The 13,358-nt window shown below is 43.8% G+C and overlaps 1 protein-coding gene across 3 annotated transcripts in view; it reads left to right on the top strand.

Moving 5' to 3' along the window:
• Positions 1 to 1,546: 1,546 nt before the first annotated feature.
• The window catches only part of ANKRD12 (ankyrin repeat domain 12), a 67,152-nt gene continuing 55,340 nt past the window's right edge, over positions 1,547 to 13,358 (top strand). For all 3 annotated transcript variants that reach the window (XM_063326555.1, XM_063326553.1, XM_063326554.1), the window contains exon 1: positions 1,547 to 2,131. The gene's annotated coding sequence lies outside the window, so the exon portion shown is untranslated. The remainder of the gene's footprint in view (positions 2,132 to 13,358) is intronic.

The following is a 13,358-nucleotide window of genomic DNA, read 5'->3' as shown; positions in this document are numbered from 1 at the left end:
TAAATCATCAGTGTCATCCCTGTATAGCGCTGTGAGAAGAACAAACATTCTGCCTTGGGAAATAGTTCTTACTCCATTTATGCTGGCAGTGGGGTAGCCTGCCCGCTCTTCAATCTGCTTGCCACCTCAAGCAATGACCTCTGCAATCAACCTGACATGAAAGAAGTGAATGCAACTGCCTTTGTTATGTGGCCACAGGTGTCACCATACCTGCTGCTCCTGGTCAGCTCGAGGTACTCGAGGTACACTAACAGCATCAAACGGAAATGGTCTGTACCAGCACTTTACAGGAAGATTTTGAAAGCAAATGAGAGAAGTTTGCCTAAACAGTAAGATGTTGTGCAGCAGGGGAATAGTTGAGATTTGTGATGCCATTCTCTACCCATGCTGGAACATGATGGGTGGAAATGAGAATACAGGGGAAGTTCACACAATAGATTGCCTTAACCAAAGTAATCTTTTAATTCTGAAAACTTCACATTTCTGACTTGCATAGTAAACATCAAGGATTTCTTGCTTTCTGCACAATAAGAGAGGGAAGTAATCCAGTAGCAGACCGAACATGCCAATTAATACTGCATCAAATGGAGGGGCTCTGTTTAGCTGCCTTCTCAAAATACTGCACCTGACAGCCCACCTGTCTTCAGCACCTTCCAGAAGCACTCTGGAAGAACCCAGGAGCACAAAACCACACAGATTCTTAAAGTCTTACCGTGTACCATTTTAATAAGCAAAGGCAAAACCTTTCACAAGTGCAGACGAATGACCAGTTTTTAAGGTTGTAACTAAAACTAACGCCAGCCTACTTCTGTAACCCGTTCTGATGCATTTATAAGACGTCTGGCTTACTGGCGTTAAAGTCTGTAAGGTGTGTTTGGTTTTTTTTCCCCTTTCAAAACTGGAAGCGGGCCCAAACTCCAATCGGGGGATCTGTGCCCGCCTGCGAGGCTTGGGGCCGCATGCCCCCCACAGAAGGTCCTGCAGGTCTTTGCCCGCACCCGCCGGGCCGGACTCTGCCTCCAGACAACGCCGGGCGCGGGAGGAGGCACCGAGCAGGCCACCGGCCGCGGCGGGCTCCACCTCCCACAGCCTCTCAACGCGGGCGCCCCGACGGCGATCCGCCCCCCCCTCCCCAGCGCCGCACCACACGCACCTGCCTCCCGGGGCTTCTCCCAAAACCTTGCGGGCCCCTGAACCGCGGCCAGCCGGGACGCTCCGCTCACTCTCAGCACCTCTGGGGGCGCGCACGCCGCGGACACCGGCCCCTCCCTGTCCACCGGTACCGGCCGCGCCGCCGCGCACGCGCACGGCGCCGGTTGTTAAAAACTCACTGCGCCATCGCCGCCGGAAAACCCCTCCCCGGGGAGGGGAGCGGCAGCCGCCGCCGGTAACGACGGGTCGCGCTGGTGGCTGTAGGTCGGCTGCCGTCCCGCGGGGACGCGAAAGCTCTCGTCGCCTCGTCCCGTCCCGTCCCTGCCCCTGCCCCGCGACCCAGGCGCGCCCGCGGCTGGGGCCGCCGCCGCCATTTCCAGAAAGTTCCAGCGGCCGCCGCCAAGGCGAGAGCGCGGCCGCCCCGGCGCGTGCGCACGATGCCCGCCCGTCGCCACCCTCTTCCCTCCCGCCCCTGGGCACCCTGCGAGCCCGTTATTCCCCCAAGGTGGGGACGGGAACGGGCGGCGAGGGGCCCGGCGGGGCGTCCGTGCCCGTCTCCCCCAGGACGGAGAACGGAGCGGTGCAGTGGCCCTGCCCCCCCCCCCCCCCAACCGCCGTTCCTTCGCCAACCGCCGCCCGAGCGCTGTAACGTTCGCGGCAGCGCCCGCCCGCCCCTGTGTGGGGGCCACGTGGGCGGGGCGCGGCCAATGGGAGGCCGGCGGAGCGCTACTCCAGCGGCTGCTGTTGGGGAAGGGGGGGGGGAAGCGGCAACGGCAGCGCGGGGTGAGGGAGGGCGGCGGCGGAGAAGGAGGAGGCGGAGGACGGGGGGTGTTTTCAAACCCGACAGCCACAGCGGCCGGAGCCGGGGCTGAGCCCGAGCCCCTGCGCACCGCTGGTGGCGGCGGGCGGCACCGGCTCCCCTGTCGGATCCCTACGGAGAGAGGGTAGGACGCGTCCCGCCGCTGGCTCCCGGGAGAAGGTGAGGACCGGAGCGCACCTCCCCACCCCTTCCCGGTGCGCGGCGGGGGACCCCCGGTCCCGCCCGTGGGGTGCCACCCCCCTGTCTCTGAACGGCGGGGCGTCCGGGGAGCCCTCACCCGCTGCCCGCCTTGGGGTGGGGGGGTGTAACCGCTGCCCTGCCCTCCCCGGCGGCGGGCACTGCGCCTCCCCCGCCCAGCCCGGCGGGGCGGCGGGCCTGTCCCCGCGTTGCCCTGCCCGGGGGGATAGGCACGGCGGCGGCGGGCAGCGGCTGTCCCCTCTCAGCCTGTCAGCGCCGCGGCGGGAGCCATGGCCGCCGCTGTCACCGTCTGACGGCCGCGCCTCTCGCACGCCGAGCCCAGCCCCTGTCCCGCCGTCCGGAGCGGGGCCCGCTTGCGGCCGGGGGGCGACGGGTGCTGGGGCGGCGGTTGCCAGGGGAGGCAGGGCTGGGGCTGTGGGGAGGGAGGCGGCGGCGGGGCGGCCGGGGCGCGGGTGCCGAGCGTGGCATGGCGGTGTACACACATACACACACACACACACCCGCCACCGCCCCGCCTCCGCGTCGGGAATTTCGGTAGCTCTTCGCAGCCTCGGGAGTTGCTCCGCCGATTTGGGCTGTGCCGCCCCGCCGGGGCAGCCTGTCCTCCTCCCTCGTCACATAGAGACCCGGGGCGAGCGGGTGCGGCGTTTGTGGCGCCTTCCGTGGCACGCTCGAGGGGGTGGCGCGGTGGTTTTGCAGGAGAATACGTTCAGGCGCCTGCGGTGTGCCGGTACCAGGCAGCCGCCGCTGAGGTGGGGCACGGTAACTCGCACAGCACAGGTGACACCAGGCAACAAAGGAAGGACGAGAAATGAGAAAATGCCAGGCTCAGTTGCACAGTTCGTTCTAGTTCTAGCCTGACTCTCTACGTACCGTTGCTAATGCTGTCTCTTTTCTTTTCTTTCTTTTTTTTTATTTTTTTAAGGACTGGGTAGCTAATAAGAAAGGAAAGGATTTTTTTATTATTATTATTTGAACTCCCAGATAAAATAAGTAGTTCAATGCTGTCAGCTAGTGTTGCTGTGTTCTGTGCCTTTCTTCTGCGGGCCATGTGATGCAGAGGAAAATCTGAATTTTATACCTCTGAATTACTAGGTAGTTTATGGGATAAACCAGTGCTTTAATGACAACAAGTGAGTAAGTTGTGATGCTTGTAGGAACAAAAAGCTATCAGACAGATGTGGAACAGTCCAAATGTACTTATGTTCCAGGAAAGAAATGTTTAATCTTGGAACGCTAGGAAAGGGTGAGATCATCATGTCTATAAGAAATCACTAACTTTTACATAAAATAATTCAGTGTTATTGACATGCCATGAGTTGGAGGTGGGGTTTGCATCTAGTTTTGAAGCAGCAAGGGTTTGGGTGTTTTTCAGTATGCAAGTTGGTGGCAGCTTGGTTGTTCTCACATCTTAGTTACTCTAGGTCCTCACATCTAGGTTACTCTAGTGACATGGTGAGCTACCCACAGGTGCTGTGCAGCTGCAAAGAACTAAGTGTCCTGTGCTTTCCTTCTACTGTAATCTTCTGCTGTAGTTCAGTGGGTAAGAGTCCACAGAGTACCAGATCTTCAGAATGATGTGAGACATCAGGGCATTTCACCTGTTCTTGTTGTTTGAGGCTTGTGCAGATGTTGGGTGTCCCTTGCTTTTCTTAATTCTTTAGGTGGAAACCCAGACTCTCAGCTAACCTTATGACTCGATGAGCTGGGGACCTTAATCTTACCCTTGTATGAATTCAGTAGGTTTCTGTGCAAGCTTGAGAAATGAACTGTTCAAATAAAATTGCAGGTATAGCAGAATACTTCCTTGGGAAGGTAATAGTAAATCCACTGACTGTCTCTCTCTTTTTTTATTTTTTTTTCCCTCTTTAATACTTCTGCTTTCCTGTATGTGTCCTGTAAGCTAAAATGTTAAGGAGTGCCAACGTTTTTCTCGGCACCCGGGGGACTATGGTGGCATTCTTGTGGTGATGTCAGTTTTTTGGTGTACGGTATGTGAGTCCCTTTTCTGATTTCCTGGCTTTTCTGTAGTAATTACTGGGTGCAGTCAGTTGATGAGAGAGCCTCTGGTTCTTTCGCAAAGATGACAGCTCAATATTTCAGATATAAGGATTTCTGCCTTTCCATTACCATCTCTTTGTGTGTTCTTCTCCCACCCAGAGGTTTATTCAAAATTATTTGTGAACTCTGAATACTACAGGCAGCAAAGCTTAGGACAGATGTTGTGTAAGAAAGCAAGCTCTGTGCAACAAACCTAAGTTCATTTACAGTTTCTTCCAGCAGGCTTGCATAATAGGTAACTTTATTGAGGAATAGGCCTTTTAATAAGCGGGCTGAATGAGTGCTTGTATGAAGCTTCTGTTTGTTTGGCATTAGTCGTAGGGGGTACTATCTTACCACTTACCTTAGGTTTAAAAGCATGAACTGAAAATTGAATACCTTGGTTCGTTAAGTCCTCTGTTTGTTAAATTAAAGTCATCAATCATAGCCTCAAGCAGCAGCTTCTCTGCACCATGTGGTGTCTGTTTAAATTGCTACAAAACCCATAAACTGTTGCAGCTTTAAGTTAACTAGGTGGAAGAGTCCTGGATATCCTCTTAGGGAAAATATTGGCACCTAGAAATGGCTGAGCTAGAACTTCTTCCTCAATGTTGGGCATACAGATATATGAAAACAAATTCTATTTGTTGAACTGATTTACCATGTTTAGATGGTCTTAGGCTGATGAAATTGTCTGAAAGACTAGCGCAGTTGTTCTCTTTAAAACTGGAAAAAAATATTGATCACAAAATATATAATGATTAACCTGCCACCACACTGTTAATATGCACACTCAGAACAACTTATTTTTGACAAATTCGATCTTATCTTGTGAAAAGGTGGGCTGGGCCATGAGTGTTTGGTGTTTCTTCTCTTCCATGTTCTATTGCAGATGGAGTAGTATAAATGTTGATTGGTCATTTAGTCTCCAGATCAGACTACATTTTTTTAACTAAATCATTAGACTCTACTTAGGCTCTAGCGACAGATGGTATGAAATAAATATTAGCACAAACTCTTATCTTGCATTTTGTGTTACAATACTGAATAGTTCTATTAACAGAATAACAGAAGTCAGAGCCCTGTTAACATCTTTAAGGTTTTTTTCTTACCAGTTCATTATTATTCCAGAACCTAGGGAAGTCTTAGAAAGTTCCTCCATAAGCTTGTGGAGCCATACTTTGTATCTTACCTATGCCGTTGAGGATCTTTATTGCCACCTTGCGTAAATCTAAATATTCATTTAAAGAGAGACTTGAAGCCCTTGAGAGTATGACTTTGCTTTGGCTTATTTTGGGTTATCTCCCTGGATCCGACGAAGTGTCCTTATATCTGCTTTTATCTTTAGTAAGCAACAAATGAATAAACTGTCCCCAGTTTCACAGCTGCTGCTCAGAGTGTTCTAGGTAGTGATAACATCACAAGAGGATTGGTTTCACCCTGGTTTATGCTAAGAAAAGCCATTAGCAATGTTAGAGATACAATTATGATCTATATTAGAGACAAAGAGTAAAAGTGCAAGCTGATGAGGAAGACTTGAGATACTTTCTTTCCTGCCCCTGTCATGTGCTTTCTACTTGCCAGTAGCCTGGTGGAGACAAAGAGTATTGGAATGACTTTCTTGTTCTGAGGGCTGCATTCATGAGGCTGAAAAACCATCAGAGGTAGAAAGCACTTTTTTCCCCTCTTTGAGCCTCATAATGTGTTAAATACAACAGAAACCAAATAACACTGTATTTCCAGGAGTATTGTTGTGGTAGAAATCTTAGAAAGTTCCAGTCCTTCATGGCAGCAGAAATAAGCTTACTTACATGAAGACATTTCCTATAGTTTCCCTTCTCTTACAAAGATTTTTGTGTTAGTCCTACTTAATAGGTGTCTGGCTTTTCAACCCTTTCAAGCTCTGATAGATAGATAGCTTCCTTAGCTGCTTCATGGAAATATCTTCCTCTTGTTTATGTTCACTTCAAGATTGTGTACAACAAAGAACACTAACTGAGAGAAATCAGCTTTCTGTGGTGCTCCACACTGTTCAGCAACCTACTAATCTGAGTTCTTACCACTAGTTTACTGATAAAGGGAAAACTGAAAGATGATTTAGTGATATTCTCTTTCTAGAGTGAGCAATGCTAATCCATTTGTCTTCTGACTTCAGGAAGGGACAGGTGACTGGACAACTTGTATTACCTTTTTAAATAAATAAAAAATATTGTCTTTTGTCTTGAAAATAACTGGTTCTTTGCTTCCAGTCCCTTCAGTTCTTCAGATGACGTAGTAAAACATTAATGAAGGTTAATTGCACTATTTACTGTAGTTTTACAGCTCTAAATAGTTATACTTGTATGCAAACAGTATTGGGTTATTCTCTCTCCTCTGTTTCTAGAGGAGATGTTACCTCCTCTGGAGGTAACATGTTACCTCACTATCTCTTTTCCACCAAAGAAAAATTATTTCCATAAAGGAACTGGCATATGATTTTGTTCTGTTACTTTTGTGATATGTGGCGATGGCCAAGAGGTGGCAATAAAGACCGCTGAATATTTTGCATGTCTTCACAATTTAGCCAGGACAAAATCCTGTTATCCAGTTGGGGACCTGTAAGTAAGCCTAGTCAGAGTCAGAACCTTGCTTTTTTTCCCCTGTGTCTACTGTTTTAGGTCTTACTTGTGAACAGTAGCGCTGAAGCACGTTGTTTTACTTGTGGTGAATCGTGCTGAAGTTGAAGGACTGTGAGTAGGTGTTGGCAGTTCATCTGCTTTTAGCCTGTGAAGGGCTTTTGCATGTTTCTAGGTTATGTTCCTTCTGTCAGTGCTGCAGATAAGTTGTGGGTTTTCTTGGTGTTAGGTTAACTTATGAGGATTTAAATATAAATTGCTGAGTTTCTAGTAATAATGTACAGAGTAGTTTTGAAATCTCTTGTCTTGGAGATCTTTAGAAGGTTTCCAGAGGGGATGTAGATTCCTGTAGAAGGAATTTAAACTTAATTGGCAATAGGCTTGCTTATCTGAAGCTTGTCAAAGTACTGATAGAAAAGCTTTTAAGTTTTTCTTTGGTAGGCACTGTGGTAATGGAATAGTCTTTCTTAGTTGACAAAGATCAACTTAGTTACATCTTTAAGGAATAACCAGTAGATCAAAACTGAAGCTTACAACTCCACTTCTCCATTTAGCTTAATGGGAGTATCATATTATGCTAAACATCTGTGCAGGTGCTTCCTTTGAACCCATAGCTCATCCTAAAAAAGACTCAAGAGGAAGCACCTGTGAACATACAAGTTTTTTATACTTGTAGATTAGAAGGGAAGAGTAATGGATTTTGCAATAAGTTTCTTTGGCTCCTGAGAACCAGAGTTCTTGGGCAAGCATGGCTCTTTGATTCTATAAAGAGGAATCCTATTGTGGGAAAGAAAAGAATCTCCTTTATTATGAGAGACTATCCAGAATAAAGGGGGATCCCATCAGGCATTCTGGAAACTTATGTATGTCTGATTCTCAAGCGTAAAGAGGTGAGGTTGTTTTTTCCATGTAAATGTCTATTTCAACAGCTAGGTATGTCCCTCAGCAGGGATGTTGTTTGTATTCTACACAGCTGTCTTAATGATATGATTTAACTTCAGTATGACATCAGTACTCACAAGCTACATGGGTTCTTCTAGCCACCTGTGTAAGTCTTTGTTGGAATAAATGCTGTCCTGACTACATGGCATAAGTTGCTGGAGAATATAGAAGACTTAAACCTTTTCATATGCTGAATGTATCAGCAGGAGGAGAGAATTGCCAGTAGGCATACTGCTGCTGAGGTAAAGAACATCTACATTTTTAATTCATGTTACAGAATTATAGACTAGTTGAGGTTAGAAGGCACCTCTGGAGGTCATCTAGTCCACCCTTCTGCTCAGAGCAGGGTCAGCTAGAGCAGATTGCTTATAGGCATGACTGGTTGAACCTGGAAGTCACCCCAGTAATGGGAGTAAAATGTTACGAAGATCTAATTCTGGTTAGTCCATTGGGATTCCATGCTGAATCTGTTGCTGAAGGCTTGATAAATTGTAAAACTGTCAACGTTTTTTTTTTTTCTTTCAAATGTGGAATAGAAATGTTTTTCAGCTGTTATAGGTGATGTGTTTTTCCTGACTAATTTAATTTTTAATAGTCAAAGCATGCATTCTTCTTGTACTGCCTGTGTGTGGTAGTCTTGTAAAGCTGTGGTACATTCTACTAAGTTTTGCTATACAGATTCTTAAGGAAGTTTTTCTGGTTTGTTTGTTTCGTTGTTTTTTTTTTTTTAAATTTAAATGACTCATTAACTGGTTACATAAATAAGACTTCTTTGCACTTCATCTCACTTATTAAAAATGCAGTTTCTTATATTTCTTTTAAGAAAGAAAAGACAAATACATGAATGTCTCTTCTACGTTGTTTGTACCGGAACTTAGGTGAAGAAAGTCTCTTCCAGTGCCTGCAACCCAGACTGAGCTTATGAGTGAGAAACTGAAAGTGAAATGATTTTATTTTGTACTGCCGAAGGAGAAATATGAAAAGTAGCTAAAGCATAAATATTAATAAGAACATTTATTCAGAAATTATCATTTTAATATTGATAATATCTGAAAAGAAACATGGTATTTTTGATCTTGAGAAATTTCTTTCAAGGAGAAAAACAATTATTTCATCATTCTGTTTGTTTCTTTCCAGTGCTTCCTCGCAGAACAGCCAGCCATATGTAAAAACAATAGTGCTGGTATCTTCCATGAAAAGACAAAAGCTTAATCTTTTCTAGATTAGTAAGAGAGTAGAGAAATGCACTTGAGAATAAGAAAATACTGACAAACATCCTTCAGATTCCTCTTGAATTCTGACACTAGTTGCAGTTCCTTACTGGTCCACATGGAGGAATGCTCCAGAAATGGTATATGTGGCTCAGAAGGAATGATGCCCCTTGTCACTATGGGAGCCATTCCTGCCCAACTGAAATGGGAGCCAATGTCTGACTTCTGGAAGGCAGATTTATCACCATTTTGGGGAGAGAGAATGCTTTTTTTTTTTTCTGTTTGTGGTTAATGCCAGGAGTTAACCCTATTCTTAAACATTTCTTACATCTTGTCCTTCCCAATTTGGGGCAGGGGCAATGCATAAAAAGGTGCTTTAACAGAATTCTCTTAGAATCAGGGAGGACTTTCCACTTTTAAAGAATTCTAACCATTTTTAATAATTCTAACCATTCTCTGATAAAAATGTCATGTGGTTGATGTTATGCAAGTTCCACAAACTTTCATCTTTGGTATTTAAGCTGTTTCATTTAAAATTTGTTTTGTCATAAAATATTAATTTAAATGCTTTGAATGCAACACTTCTGTTGGGTATTAAGAGGAAATTATATGAGAAAATAGAGAGTTGTGATGGAATGATCTGCCTCTTTTTTTTTTTTAACAGCAAGATAGTACTGGCTTATTGATGAAGATTCTGCCATTCTTGAACAATCTGGCATGCCATTATGATATCAAATGTCCTACTGTTTTATGCTTTTCTAGTAAAACTAGCATTTTCCCCAATGCTGACATGAGAATTGTTAATTACTTAAGAGTATGGTTTTGCAAGTTTATTTGTAACACATGTATCCAGTCCACAGGCTTCACTATTAAGCAAGCCCACAGCCCTTCAAATGCTTCTCTGAAATAGTGGATAATTCTGTAATTTTAAGTTGTTAGGACTTCTGCAAGTTTATCCTGAATATAAATATCTGTACGATTGAGGTGTAGAACTACAAAGTACCTATTGTAAAGACAGTCCCTTGACCCTGTGTATTTCTTTTACTAAACAATTAACATTTAGGATTTCAGACTTGAGAAGCTATTTCTGTTAAAAAATAAAAGTGAAGAAATCATAGTATTTGATCTTACTTTTTATTTCTTCAAGTACCTTCTTATTCAGTGCTTCCCTGTATCAGCTGTCTGTTTATATCAAATCATCTTTGGGGATCCCTGTTGCAAAGCACCATCTTCCCCCCCTTGCCTGTTTTCAAGGTTGTACCACCCTGTCAGTTTAGGCCAGGTTTGTCAGCATTGTTTTTCACCTGAAATGACATTATGTAAATAAATTAATCCCCAAAGCCTTTTTCTTTTTTTTTTTTTTGAAGTGAGGAAGGAGGAAGGAGTTCATTATCCTAGGAGTCAACTGGGAAAGAATTAATCTCCTCCCTACTTCTTTTGTTTCACACCTTTTCTCAGCACCTCACAGGGTCTTTGGCAGCAGTCTCTTGGTGTCGTCTTTTGGATGGGGCTTCATGCAGATGGGTTAAGCAGGGTTTGGGTTCATAGATCTAACTGATTCTTTCAGAGTGTCCTGTCCTTTGAAAATGACACCTTTTCGGATACTTTCACTTTAATATTTAGTATACTTCTGTGAGGTGTTAAAGTAGAAGTAGAGCTTAGCACACTCATTTTCTTTAGTTCTTCCATGTTCAGCCATCTATGTGGAAGTCATTTATAGATAGCTGGGATCCTTTTGTTTCTTTTCCTCTGTCATATTCTGTTAATAATTTTTAGCTCTTATATGCCAACCAAGACTAGATAGTTTGGCATAGCATCTGCAAGGGTATTTTGTCAAAATGTTAGGTTTTATGGTTTTTCAGTGCCTTGGGAAGACAAAAACAGTAATTAATTCCATATGAGTTCAGAAGTCTGATATCAATAAGCTGCTTTTATTTTATCATAATCTTGATGTGCGGAGTGACGTTTGCAGTGGGAAGATCTCAGAGTCGATTTGAGGCTGGAAACTTTAGAGAAAGTAAAGGAAGGAAATGGGATTGTGTTGCAAAAGTAAAGCAAGTGCTTGTCTGTATTTGCACGCCTTCTTGCTGTATATTACAATGTCGCTAGCCTTTATGACCTGCTTTGTCAGAAATGCTGTCTGGCGTATATTGAGGTAGCACTGCTCACTTACCCTTCTGCAGATAGAAGAATGGGATCACAAGTTGATCATTTTTGTTTGGGACTCCACTTTAAATAATGAATGGGATGAATCTCTGTGGATAAATTGCAACTGTGCAGTCCAAGATGTTGCTCCAAGAGAAGTCCTGTTGCAGAAATTGAGATCAGTTCTCTAACTTATGAGGAGGTTGCAGGAAGAGAAAAGAGGGTCCCATGTTGAAGAAAGTTGTATACTGACCCTGAAAATTACCGATTTTCAGTCTGTTTTGGAATTCATGTAAGATACAGGCTTTTTATGAGCATTTGTCGAGTGTTTTCCTCACTTGTGGATAACTGCTTTGAGACTGTTTTACCCTTTTCCTTCTACAGTGGTAGGGAAGAGCAGTTGATTGTAGAAGCTGAAACTGAAGTCACTAGTAGCTATGGTCTCGCCAAGTATAAAGTACTATCTAATATGAAATCATCTGAAAAATAAAGCCTGTAACGTATTATGGGTATGGCAAATTGGTGAAACCCTTGACCTCATTATTTCTGTGAATTTAAGTCAGCATCTGTAAAATGAAGAGAATAATGAATTCTTATCTTCTAGCAATATTGTGAAAATAAATTAGTATCTGTGAAAGGAGGGTGAGCCTAAGCCTTCTTATTCCCAGTTTTGATTTATGGAGAGTAAGTTCTGTGGTGTTGTCCAGGATGATAGGTCCTCCTTTTTATTTAGGATGTTTTTTAAAATGAAAGAAAGTGATGTAGACATTTCCATCTCTAAGAAGGCGGAAATCAAGGCAAGCTGAAATGGCAGGGAAATGTGGTCTGAGTGACAAATAGATTATCTTTCTTTGGAAGCAAGTGAAGCCACTTGCTGCCTGTGTTTCTGGTCAGTGGTTCCTCAGAATTTCACCAGGTTGTGAAAAACTTTCACACAGCAACAGAAGCGAGTTTCTTCAATTGTTGTGAGAATTTGCCTTTGCCAGTAGTAAGAATGATCACAGAGAGATGAAGTCCACTTTTTGTCTTGAGTGCTAGTTAAACATTTCAGCGGGAGCATTAAGGGCTAAACTGGCTTAAAAGGAGTGTTCAGCCAATGAAGGTGTTCCTTGATCATGTCCAAGGAAGTATAAACAAATTCAGAGTTGTAAGATACCCTAAAAATCTCATCTGTTTTGTCTTGTTTTGTTTTCACTTTCAGAAGCAAATCAGTGCTAGTGTATTAATTTCATTCTGACAGGTAGATCTTGGAGTTTTAGTTAAAAGCGTGTGAGGCAAGTTATGTCCAGCGCTAGTCCAATAGGAGTTTCAGTCCTTACTTGGTTGACATCTATTGTAAGTTACAAGAAAACATTACAGTAAAAAGTGCAGGTATATTTCTAATGATGAGCTGTGACATGAAGGAGGAGCAATCTCTTGCTCAGCTACAGCTGTTATTGAAACATGGTCTATCTGTAATTTGTAAACCAGTAATACCTTTAAAATTCAAGTCAATCCATGCAACAAATCTCAAAGGCATATTGAGGTGTGGTATTTCGAATCAGTGAATCAGATTTTGTAAGTTAAATTTTGGGCCGAAGTGTTTTTTTTTTTCCTTATTCCACAGTGTGCTGCTTGTAAAACTGCTGCATGATTTATAGGCGTCTACAGTTAGTCGCGAGTAGTAAGGTTTGTATTTTCTGTGGTTTCTTTTACCATTTTTTTCCTGCTCTAGTAACAAACTCAACCTGGTCTATGTAAGGTACAAGAACAGCCAAAAATGTCTGACTGACTAGATAACTGAGGGTCTTAGATGACCTCCAGATGTCCCTTAACCTCAACTATTCTTTAATTCTACAAACAATGAAGTTCTTGGGTTCTTTGGAAAGCATGTGTTTAGTTTAAAAAAAAAAAAAAAGCACCTTACTAAAACTCAATCAGAAAACTCCAGATTCAGTCATGTTCTTTAATAGAGTGTATTTGTTAGAAAGAGGTTGACGAGTCTAGGTACTACTATTAGCACAGAAAATAAATTGAAGAGTATTGTGAAATCTGGGGAACCTGACACTTGAAACCAAGCACAAGTAAACTCAAGCTCTTAAAATATGGTTTTGAAGGTGTTCTGGGTAGGAGCCCAAAGTCACATGTAGGCAAGTGCAACAAAACCCCTGCAAAGAATCTTGTTTGTTTCCTGCATAGGAAAGAGTTGTATGTCCTCTCATTTTTTGCTTTTCCTAGTAGAAATTCCTAGACTAT

This window comes from Chroicocephalus ridibundus, chromosome 2, assembly GCF_963924245.1.
Source record: "Chroicocephalus ridibundus chromosome 2, bChrRid1.1, whole genome shotgun sequence".
Classification (NCBI taxonomy): Eukaryota; Metazoa; Chordata; class Aves; order Charadriiformes; family Laridae; genus Chroicocephalus; species Chroicocephalus ridibundus.
This window is presented reverse-complemented; position numbering and strand designations above follow the sequence as displayed.